The sequence below is a fragment of the Bubalus kerabau genome, chromosome 1 (assembly GCF_029407905.1).
Source record: "Bubalus kerabau isolate K-KA32 ecotype Philippines breed swamp buffalo chromosome 1, PCC_UOA_SB_1v2, whole genome shotgun sequence".
Taxonomy (NCBI): Eukaryota; Metazoa; Chordata; class Mammalia; order Artiodactyla; family Bovidae; genus Bubalus; species Bubalus kerabau.
In genome coordinates, this window is record NC_073624.1 from 221953882 (window position 1) to 221965076 (window position 11195).

Consider the following 11195-nt stretch of genomic DNA (forward strand, 5'->3'; position numbering starts at 1 on the left):
GCTCCTCTGTCCATGGAACTCTCCAAGCAAGAATACAGGAGTAGATTGTCATTTCCTTCTCCAGGAAATTTTCCTGACCCAGGGGTCAAACCTGCTTCTCCTGCATTGGCAAGCAGAATCTTTACCACTGAGCCACCAGGGAAGCCCCAAAGTTAGTGTTAAAGCACATACCAATTTTTGCTCTCAATTGCCCTGTCTGAAGCCCCCCTCTCCCTCTCCCTTCATATTGGTTTATTCAACCAGATAATGGGAAGGAAGAGGAGCAGAGCCTGGTGGAGGAAAAGGTGAGGAAGGGGTTGTTCTTCTGACAAATCCTTTATGCTCCCCATTCTCTGCCCCTAATCCCTGATGACAGTGAAAATGGTGCTTTATTTTTTAGAGTTTGTATTAGTCTATGAATTTGCTTGCCTCTTTTTGCTTGTGAACATTGTATCAGTTTTAGGCCACACAATCTCCAAGAGTATGAACACAGCAGTCCTGTATAACCACGTCACTGCCTAGTGGAGATCGCTGAACTTTCTTTTTGGAGGGTAATTTGGGAGTATCTCTTAAAATTTTAAATGTGTATATATATGCTTTACCTAAAAAATTCCTCTTCTCTGTTTTAGAGAATTTGTCTTTACCTGTGCATAGTTTTCACATACAGCATTGGGTGTAATAACAAAAAATCAGAAACAGCCTAAATGTTTATTCAGAGAAAACCCATCCATAAAGTATGGTACACCCATTCAGTGGAATCAGAATGTGGTGATTACAGAGAACAATGTAGATCTGCATACCCGGAAAGGGAAATAGGCCAAAACAAAAATGTCAAATGAGAAAAGCAGGTTGTAGAGTACAGGATACATCCCCTGTAGGAAAACAGCAAAAACAACTTCCCCATAAAACAAAAGACACAAAATACCAAATTGGCTACAGTGGGTACTTCTGAGTAGAGAGTGGATATTGTTTAACATTTTTTCCTAGCAAAAAATATATTCATGTTGTTGCGATCCAGAGAAGGTCACCCCCAAATGTACCTCTATGGCATATTGATTCTTTTGAATTAAAATTACTTTAGAAACAGTCAGTGCAAGAGGGGCTTCCATGATAACTTAGTTGGTAAAGAATCCACCTGCAATGCATGAGACCCTGGTTCAATTCCTGGGTCAGGAAGATCTGCTAGAGAACGGATAGGCTACCCACTCTAGTATTCTTGGGCTTCCCTTGTGGCTCAGCTGGTAAAGAATTTGCCTGCAATGCAGGAGACCTGGGTTTGATCCCTGGGTTGGGAAGATCCCCTGGAGAAGGAAAAAGCTACCCACTCCAGTATTCTGGCCTGGAGAATTCCATAGACTATATAGTTCATGGGGTCGCCAAGAGTCAGACACAACTGAGCGACTTTCACTTTCAATGTAAGAGGGACACCCTAACTTTCCTGTTTTGTCTCCCTGGAAGCAGGAAATCCATCTCATGTGAAAGGTGCCCTCCCTGCATCTGGAGGTAGAAGGACGCCCTTATTACCAAAGATAGACGGTCAGGCTAAGAAGCCTGTATATACAAACCGTGTTACTCCTTTACTGCCCCAAGTCCAAACTGGCTCTTTAGATTCTTCACTAATTGATCACCCCAAACCTACTTTCTTTGTCCTGTCAGTTCCTTGCACATTATTGTTTGTCTAAAACCTATAAAAGCTGCCTGCTTTGGCCACTTCTCAGGTCCCATTTCTATGGGACCTCCATGTGCATGAATTGAAATTTGTTTCTTCTTCTCCCGTAATCTCTCTTGTGAATTTTATTTTTAGTCCAGCCACAAGAACTCAAGAGGGGTAGAAGGAGAAATTTCCCGCTCCCCAGTGGTATAGTTCCTGTGTAAATGAAAATGATGAAGATCTCTAAAAATAAACAAGTGTCCCTGAGTAAAGTGAAGAGGAGGGCTGGAGCAGTAACGTGACTGCTTTAGGTAATGACTCAATTTCTCCCAGTGCTTCTCAGAATACTCTTTCATTGATCCAGGAATCTTCTGGAGGTTGTGACAGAGCACCTCTTCAGGCAGGTCATTTCTTAGTTTCCTGTCCAAGTTTTTAGGATAATAAAATACTCATTTATTATTATTTTGCATTGTAGTTGATTTATATAACAGGATTGATGTTTTCAAAGCATAACTGAGAATGCTTCCCATTGTTGCCTGCCCAGGAAGCACACTGAATACCCAGCCATGCCAGTCCCTTGGTGGAGTGAGTCAGGACCTACATTAATATACATGAACAAGACGTATACCCTGCTGTGCATCAAATGGAGCCTATACTACTGTAATGTCCCAGTTTGAGTACCATAAACCATCTTACCTTGCAGGAGTGTGTGTGTATACACTCACACACACACTTCCACACACTCTCACAAGTAAGTACTCTTTCCATCAGGTACCAAGGACAACAGGAAGCTGTTAAAGGGTTTTGAGCAAAGGAGTGATCCAGTCAGACGTATGTTATTAAAAGATCTCAGCTTGCAGTGCAGAAAATGGAAGCGGTTACAGAGAGGCCAACGTGGGTGAGGGGAGAAAAGGTAGGAGGGGAGAAGAGGTGGGAGGGGAGATCCTTCTGCGGCCCAGGCTGGAAGTGTTGTGGGGATGATGCGTGAGCATGGTGAGATAACAAACGAGCTGTCATTTGTAAACGCCTTACACGGGGACTCACCTTGACCACCGTGTCAGCCCTCTGCAGCTCCACCCCACACTCTCCTCTGGGTAGAGATGACAGGTTCTCTTGAACAGCCAAGGAGAGGGGAAGAAGGTTGTGCGAGTTGCCTCAGCTCTTGCAGTGAGGAGAAAATGTGAGTCATGCTAGAGCCCGAGTGGCTCCGGATTGCAAACCTCTAATGTGTCACTGATGAAGGGGCTTGTGGAATTGATACACAGGTGAAGGTAGAGTGAGACAGAATTTGACACAGAGGGGCAGGATCATCCCCCCTTTTCCTTGCATTTATTTCGGTTCAACTCAGCTCTCTTCTTCAGAAGACAAGCTCTAATGGAGTCGCAGAGCGAGAGACATTTGAGACCCCAGCCTAAATAAGAGGGAGGATCCTGGGGCTTAGCCCTTCACCTCTTTGAATCTCAGCATCTATAAAATGGTGATGATCATCCCTCTTGTGGAATTTAATATGAACAAATTGCTAAATGCTCTCTGGTAACACAGAAAGCCACAGTCTCATAAAGTGGTGATGGTTCAGGCTGTGCTCCTAGTACCTCTCTGATGAGTGACCAGGAGGGCGAGTGGGTGGGGCTCTAGACTACTCCCTTCCCTGTTTCAGGGAGGGCAGCCCCACTCCAAAATATTGGAATGTCGAGACTTCGCTGGCTGGTGGTAGTTAAGGCTGGTTAAGTGGTTAAGACTTCTTGTTCTCAGGGGGCACAGGTTTGACCCCTGGGGGAACTAAGATCTCACATGCTGTGAGGTGCAGTCAAAAACAAACAAAAAAGATTAAAAAAATTGGAACATTGAATAAGATTTCATCTTCACAAAGAGTTCTGATGCTAAAACAGCTTCAAAACCTCTATTAAGAGCTTTCCTCACTGGGTAATTCAGGTGTGTGACCTGAACCCAGGGATGGCAAGCTAGTCAACAGCCATGTCTGAATCCTGTGCCTGAGGCAGACATCACTAATCAATCACAGGCCCTTTCCTGCTGAACCTTAATAAAGCCTCAGGACTATTTATAACATAACACTTCTAGCAGCCAGTTTCACAGTGGGCATATGAGACGAAATCAATTTTCCACTCTTTGACTTCATTGTAGGTAGACCTTGAGTGTTCAGTTGAATTGAGGGTACCAGATGCTCTAAAACTTCATTTGGATAAAGAAGTTTAAAACTTCTTTGAAATCTTTGGTTTTGTCTTAGTCAGTTTAGACTGCTAAATAGCTGCTTAGTCAAACTGAACAAGAGGCCATAGGCTGGGTGGCTTAAACAACAAAGATTTCTCAGTTCTGGAGGCTGTAAGTCTGAGACCAGGGTTCCAGCATGATTTGGTTCTGGTGAGGGCTCTCGTCTTGGCTTATAGATGGTGCCTTCTTGCTGTCTTCTCATACGGCAGAGAATAGGATTCTCAGGATTCTTCCTATAAGGACACTGATCCCATCATGAGGGCTCCACTCACGGGACTTCATTACTTCCCAAAGCACCCATCTCATTGGGGATTAGAGCTTCAACATATGAATTTGAGGGGGACAGAAACATTCAGTCTGTAGCAACTTTTGGACTTGGTTTTACCACAATGTATATTAGAAAATAAGGTCAGTTACTTTTGGTCAGTTACAGACTGCCCTTCATCCTAATATGCTGAACTCTCATGTTACATGCGCAAATCATACTCATCCTTTAAATCCTAATTCCAATGCCACCTAGTTACCTCCTCCATGAAGCTGAATATTCTTCTCTGATTTTACCACAGCATTCTTTCCGCTTTGTTCATGGTGTTTCATTCCTTAATTTTTTGTCTATAAATGCTGTACATTCCCATCTAGATAGAGAGTGCTACCTTCATTCACATTTGTATTGCTCCAGAGTAGCCCAGTAACCTAGTAAATATTTGCTGAAAGGACATATCAATGTAAAAAAATCTGAATACTACCTAAAGGGCTATTTCATTTTGTTAAACTACAAACTGAAGTGTCCTTGGGTTCTGTTGGTGAATTGAAAGAAGTTGCTAAAATGTAAATTCCAGGAAGATAAGTGATCTTTGTTTTGTTCATTCTTCACTGATGTCTAGAACAGTACTGGCATACAGTAGACCCTCAATATATTTTAGTTAAATGAGTAAAAGAATGAATGAATGAATGAATGAAACATGGTTTGAGACAATACTGTAGCCTGACATTGACTTCTCTTGTGTTTATCTCACATGAGGTAAGGTGTTAGATGATTAACAAGGTCTAGCCACTTTTGAGACCAGCTGGACAATTGCCTGGTTATTTGTACAGAAACTTGCACATTTCACATTTTTGTAGGTAAGAGTTGGAGGGCCACTCCTGTCTTCTGAGATGGACCACATTCGGCCTATGAAATGTTTCTCTCTCTAGATAAACTTGCCTTCACTTAAAAAAAAAAAGACTTGTGGGAGGGAGAGGTTATTGACATGTGACTTCCATCTCTAACTGGAAGTTATTATTCTTGCCTTGTGGAAATCTGAGTAGATGTGGTCCTTTTAAAGGATGAAAATATTCTGTTTTTTTCAATTTATATTTGTTATCAAAATAGCTCTTAAAAATTCTGTTACTTACCCTATGTTTGGCAAATGAAGATTTCCATCTTCCAGGGTCATCCTTTCAAGAGAGCAATCGTTGGATTTTCAGTCTCTCTTTTGCTCTATGAAACTGATAGTTTGCTCTCAAGCAAGACTGATAGTTTGCTGGCTTGCTTTACTGCTCGTTTTGCACATACTGTTGGAGAAATCCATGTTCAGACTGATGTGGCAGCATTCCCAATGTCCAGGCAAAATATTGATCAGAGAGATGTAATCCATTGTGTGGCACATTGTAGGTGCTTGAATAAACATCAAATCTTTGTATTTAGTTATGACAGATGTTGATCCGCTGCCTGCCCTCCACTGGAAATTACCAACATTAAATTCAGGATCTGAGCTTCCCTGGTGGCTCAGTGGTGAAAAATATGCCTGCCAATGCAAGAGATCATTGAACCTGGAAGATCCCACATGCCAAAGAGCAACTAAGCCCGCTCACCACAATTATTGAGCCTGTGCTCTAGAGCCTGGGAACTGCAACTACTGAAGCCCACACGCCTTAAAGCCCATGATCTGCAACAAGAAAAACCACCTCAACGAGACGCCTGCGTACCACAACAAAGAGCAGCCCCCAACTTGCTGCAACTAGAGAAGTCTGAGCAGCAACAAGACCCAGCACAGCCATAAATAAATTTAAAAAAATTCAGGATCTGAGAACATTACTGGTGTTGTCTCTCAGAGTTGAGTTGTCTGTTTCATGTGGGCATTAAACAGCCAACTGTGTTTTGCTTGTCTGGCCTAGTACTGCCAAATGGTTCAATTAAGCCATAAAACTAAAGACAGCTTAATCTGACTTTAATGTTTGTCATCAACAGGGGCTCAGTACTGTGCTAAAAAGGCCTGAGTAGAGATTTTATTGGGCCCTTCGCCTATTCAAACTAGTGTATAACCATTAACTAGTTAATCCAAATCGGTCTTCTGGGAGGCCTGGCAGAGCCATTATCTTTACATCTCTGGGAGCCACGTGGCTTTGCTTGAGGCTGTAGGGAGTAAGGTCAGAGCTGGTTTACCATGGAGGAGGCTTGGAGTTCAGTTCTTCTTTGCCAGAATTGGTCAACTGCACTCTCCCAATGCACTCAAAGGCATTGGCACATCTGTCTTTATTTTTCCCACAGAAGAGGAGTTTCCTTTTGCTACCTTCAAGCCCTGTCCACTGGTGACTCCAATTGTCCTCTTTTCTTGAATACCCTGCTTCAAAGATGCCTTTTGGTAAAAAGTGCTTGCCATTGAAAGCAAGACCTGATGGACTTCTATCTCAAAAACCATGCCAAATTCACGTGCAGACATCAACAGCTACAGCCTTGGAGTCAGGTAAACTGGGTTCAAATCTTGGCTGTATTACTTTGTAGCCATATCACTTCAAATAACATGCTCAGCCTTTCACAAACCTCACTTTCCTTCGCTGGAAAGTGGGGGTGTGTTAATAATATTACATAGGTATGGTGACATTGCAAAAATAAACGACATCGTGTGTGTAAGCATTTAGCACGTTGCTTGGTGTATGATAAGTGCTCGATGTATTGTTTCTCAGTTGCTCAGTCATGTCCAGCTCTTTGCAACACCGTGGACTGCACCATACCAGGCCTTCCTGTCCCTCACCATCTCCCGAAGTTTGCCCAAGTTCATGTCAGCTTGATGTGTAGTAGCTACCAAATTATGAGGCCACCATTACAAATTGCCTCCAGACAGAGAAATAAAAGACTTCTAAATCAGTCACATCTGGTCTTTTCAACAAAATGCACCTGAAAAATCTACAGATAGAAGAGAAGCCAACCTATCAAAGTGACATGGAGCAGACCTGACCTATTTACATACGTGTTGCCTAACACTTGGGGAGACACGTATGTAATGAAAGAGGGGTATTACAGTACCTAGATACAGCAAAGCGAAGAGAAAGCAGATCCCCTTTGGAGAGATACATTTATTATCTTTGGGTAGGCTGGGCTGAAGCATAGCTGAGCAACCAGTATTTTGACATTTATCTGTTTTCCTGATGCTTTATGGGTTCTATCTAAAACCCGTCTAATGACCTTCCTACCAAGGCTGAACAATTTGCTGATGGAGCTGCAGGTTGCTGTGGGCCTTTTGTGTGTGTGTGTTTGAGTGGCTTTAATTTCATTTCTGGAATAAAGGAAGTGCAAAGACATTAACTCTGAATCCATCAGAGAAAGAACTCTGTAATTGCAACTTGGCAGCAAAATGTGCTTGTGCTGTGTGCACTCTAAAAGCCAGTGATGATTAATCCTGCACATTTATCTGAGCCCAAGAGCAGACATGCAATCATGACAACCGCAGAAGGCAAGAGAAGGTTGTGCTTGATCATTACAGCCTTGGGCCTGCCGGATGGACATGGGTAGCAGCATCCACCAGATCTCAGCCAAGAAATCTGGACCTGCATGTCCACTGTGCTAGCCACCAGCCAGGTGTGGCTGTTTAGCACTTGTGGCTGATGTGAATTGAGACGTGCCTCAGTTGTAAAATAGGCCCTGGATTCAAAGACTTAGTATGTTAAAAAGAATGTAAACATCTTTGTATTATGTATGTTAAAGTAATCATATTTGGGGTGTGTTGCATTAAGTCATTATATTATTTAAATTAATCTCATCTGCTTCTTTGTACTTCTTTAATGTGTCTGCTAGAAAATTTTACATAGCGTGTGTGGTTTACCTTTGTGTCTGATATTGTATTTGTCTTGGGCACTGCTGCTCTACAGGTTAGGCAGATGCCTCTTGGGTTTGTCCCTGGCTCACAGTGATTCCCCTTTTTCCAAGTGACTACCTTTGTCTTGACCTCAGTTCAGTGGCCTCCTAGAAGCCCTGGTGCTGTTTCTGGACCTGACTCAAGTCTGTCAATCAGAGAGCTTCCCTGGGAAGCTGGACTAGGAGCTCATGATTGGAGCTATACCATGTAACATGAGTGGTCATGGTTTTCTGCCCTATGATTCAGAAGAGCAGATGGAGCTGATCTTCCAGGAAGAAGATAAGAATGAAACACATGTCCATGTTAGAGAGGTAGATGAAGAGTGAGGAGTCCTACTGATGTTTAAGACTCTGGATGCAGTACAGATTTGGTCCAACTGGATGTTCATCCCTGGGTCCTGTCATCCTGGATTCTTAGCATAAATGTCAACTTTTTTCACTCCTTCTAACTCAGTAGGCTTCTGACTACCAAAAGAGTCTGAATAAGTTATACTTCAATCTACTTTTTCTTAAAATTTAATTTTATTGTTTTTTATTGCAATGTAGTTGATTTACAGTGTTATGTTAATTACTGCTCTACAGCAGAGTGGGTCAGTTATACATATGTACATTTTTTTCTTAATGTTATTTTTCTGTTATGGTTTATCCCAGGATATTGAATATAATTCCCTGTACCATACAGTAAGATCTTGTTGTCTACCCATTCTATGTATAATAGTTTGTATCTGCTAATAACCAGTCTTCAGCTCCATCCCTCCCTCTCTCCTTTGCAGCCACTTGTCTGTTCTCTATGTGAGCCTGAATTTGTTTCATAGATAAGTTCATTTGACTTTTTCTCCATAATGCGAGACTCATAACTAACTACCTCAGAGCTTTCTTTTGATAAACCTCCCTCTGTCAGCAATGTTTCCCACCCCACCCCTCCCAGATCTCTAAAGAGTTGGCTCCTTACACATCAGATTTTACTTTCAAGGTCACCACCTGCAAGAGGCCTTCCCTGTATACCCAACCTGAGGAGATCTGGTAACTCTAGCACATCATCCTCTTTATTTTCATGACCATTTCTTCTATATTGTTCCTCTCCTGCTGCTCCTTCTAAAATGAAGGTACCTTAACAGCAGGAATGTCTTCATGTCTGTATTTCCAAGTGTCTAGAACAGTGCCTGGTACATTGCAGGCATTCAGTAATCATTTTTTAGGATTGTATTTTTTGATCAAATATTTATAAAGTGCTTCTTATGTGCCAGGCATCATTCTAAGAGCTTTGTTTTAGTCGCTAACATGTCCGTCTCTTTTGCGACTCCATGGACTGTAGCCTGCCAGGCTCCTCTCTCCATGGGATTTCTCAGACAAGAAGATGGGAGTCGGTTGCCATTTCCTTCTCCAGGGGATATTCCCAACTCAGAGACTGAACTTTCATCTCCTGCTTGGCAGGTGGATTCTTTACTACTGAGCCCCCAGGGAAGCCCACTAAGAACTTTAAAATGAACAAATAAAGCTCTTAGCTTTCTGTTATGAATTCATGCTCTCTGAAAGATTTCCAGTTCCCTCTTATTAGGAAGAAGATTGGAACTCGTCAAATAATATTAAGTTATGCCCATGTTTCAGGCACTGGGCTGAGTACTTGACAAACAGTATCTTGTCTGACTTCTCATAGTAACCCCATAAGATAGTATATTTGCTTGAGACTACATTTGGTTGTATATACCTAAATCCCGGCAATGGTGGCTTAACCCACTAAAGATTTGTTTTTCTAATGCAACATGAAATTTAGAGTATGAGGTCCAGGATTAGGACAGCATCTCTATGAAGTCGGCAAGGATCTGGTTTTTCCTGCTTTCTGGCTCTATCATTCTTAATGTGTGGCTCTTGTAGCTGGAAAGATGGCTACTGCTCCTCTAAATGTCATTTCCATGCTTTAGGTGGGAACAGAGGGAATATTCAAGGGCAGAGAATGTATATCAGATGAGTATCTCCCTTTTGATCAGGTATATGCAAATTTTCTTAGAAGTTCCTTGTAATATATAAGAAACATACGAGTACTGCTTATATCTCTTTGGTCAAACTGGGTCACATGGCTACCCCTAACTGCAAGGAAATCTGAGAAGTGAGTTTTTTTTGACTGTGCTGGGTCTTCATTGCTGTGCACAGGCTTTCTCTAGTTTCAATGAGTGGGGGCTACTCTCTAGTTGCCATACATGGGCTTCTCATTGAGGTCGCTTCTCTTGTTGCAGAGCACGGGCTCTAGGGCACACGGGTTTCAGTAGTAGTGGTGCTTTGCCTTAGTTGCCCCACAGAATGTGGAATATTCCTGGACCAGGGATTGAACGCACGTCCCTTGCATTGGCAGATGGAATCTCAACCACTAGACGACCAGTGAAGTCTGAGGTGAGCATTTTTAATTGGGCGCATTGCTGCCCTGGATAAAATCCAAGTTCTGTTGGTAAACAGAAAGAGAAGTAGATATTATGTAGTGAATTAGTTGTGTTGGCATGGCAAGGTTCTATTATTATATGCTCTGAAGAGTGACAGTCACACTTACTCTAGGTATTCTGTGTGTTCAAGGTAAATGGAAACACAAAATGTTCTGAAGTTTGTGTAGAATTTTGGGTGATTGGATTAGGGGAAAAGCATTTTATTTTACAGATGGAGAAACCAAGGTTATAAGTGGCAAAGTGTTTTGCTTAAGATATATCATCTAAAAAGATTGAAAGGAGAAAAAAGAGACATAGAACTAAGATTTAAACCCAGCACTGACTAATTCCTAATTTCTTAAAAATTAGGCTTTCTGATATTGAAATATAGTTAAATTGTGATTTTTCTGGAATTGAAAAAGCTATCTTTTCAAGGTAGATTTTCACAGTAAAACATTTATCATTGATTAAGCACTTACTGTCGGAGAAGGCGATGGCACCCCACTCCAGTACTCTTGCCTGGAGAATCCCATGGACGGAGGATCCTGGTAGGCTGCAGTCCATGGGGTTGCGAAGAGTCGGACATGACTGAGTGACTTCACTTTCACGCATTGGAGAAGGAAATGGCAACCCGCTCCAGTGTTCTTGCCTGGAGAATCCCAGGGACGGGAGAGCCTGGTGCGTTGCCGTCTATGGGGTCACACAGAGTCAGACATGACTAAAGTGACTTAGCAGCAGCAGAAGCACTTACTGTATGTGATTTTTAAATGCATTATCTCATTTTATGAGATATGTTTTTTTATAAATA

General features: G+C 42.2%; 1 long non-coding RNA gene across 1 annotated transcript; it reads left to right on the plus strand.

Annotated features, from left to right (window-relative positions):
- Positions 1-1842: 1842 nt before the first annotated feature.
- On the plus strand, positions 1843-2514 carry LOC129642233 (uncharacterized). The gene is made up of 3 exons (XR_008709566.1): positions 1843-1941; positions 2175-2290; positions 2402-2514. It is a non-coding gene; the product is annotated as an uncharacterized LOC129642233 (long non-coding RNA).
- The last annotated feature ends 8681 nt before the right edge of the window (positions 2515-11195 follow it).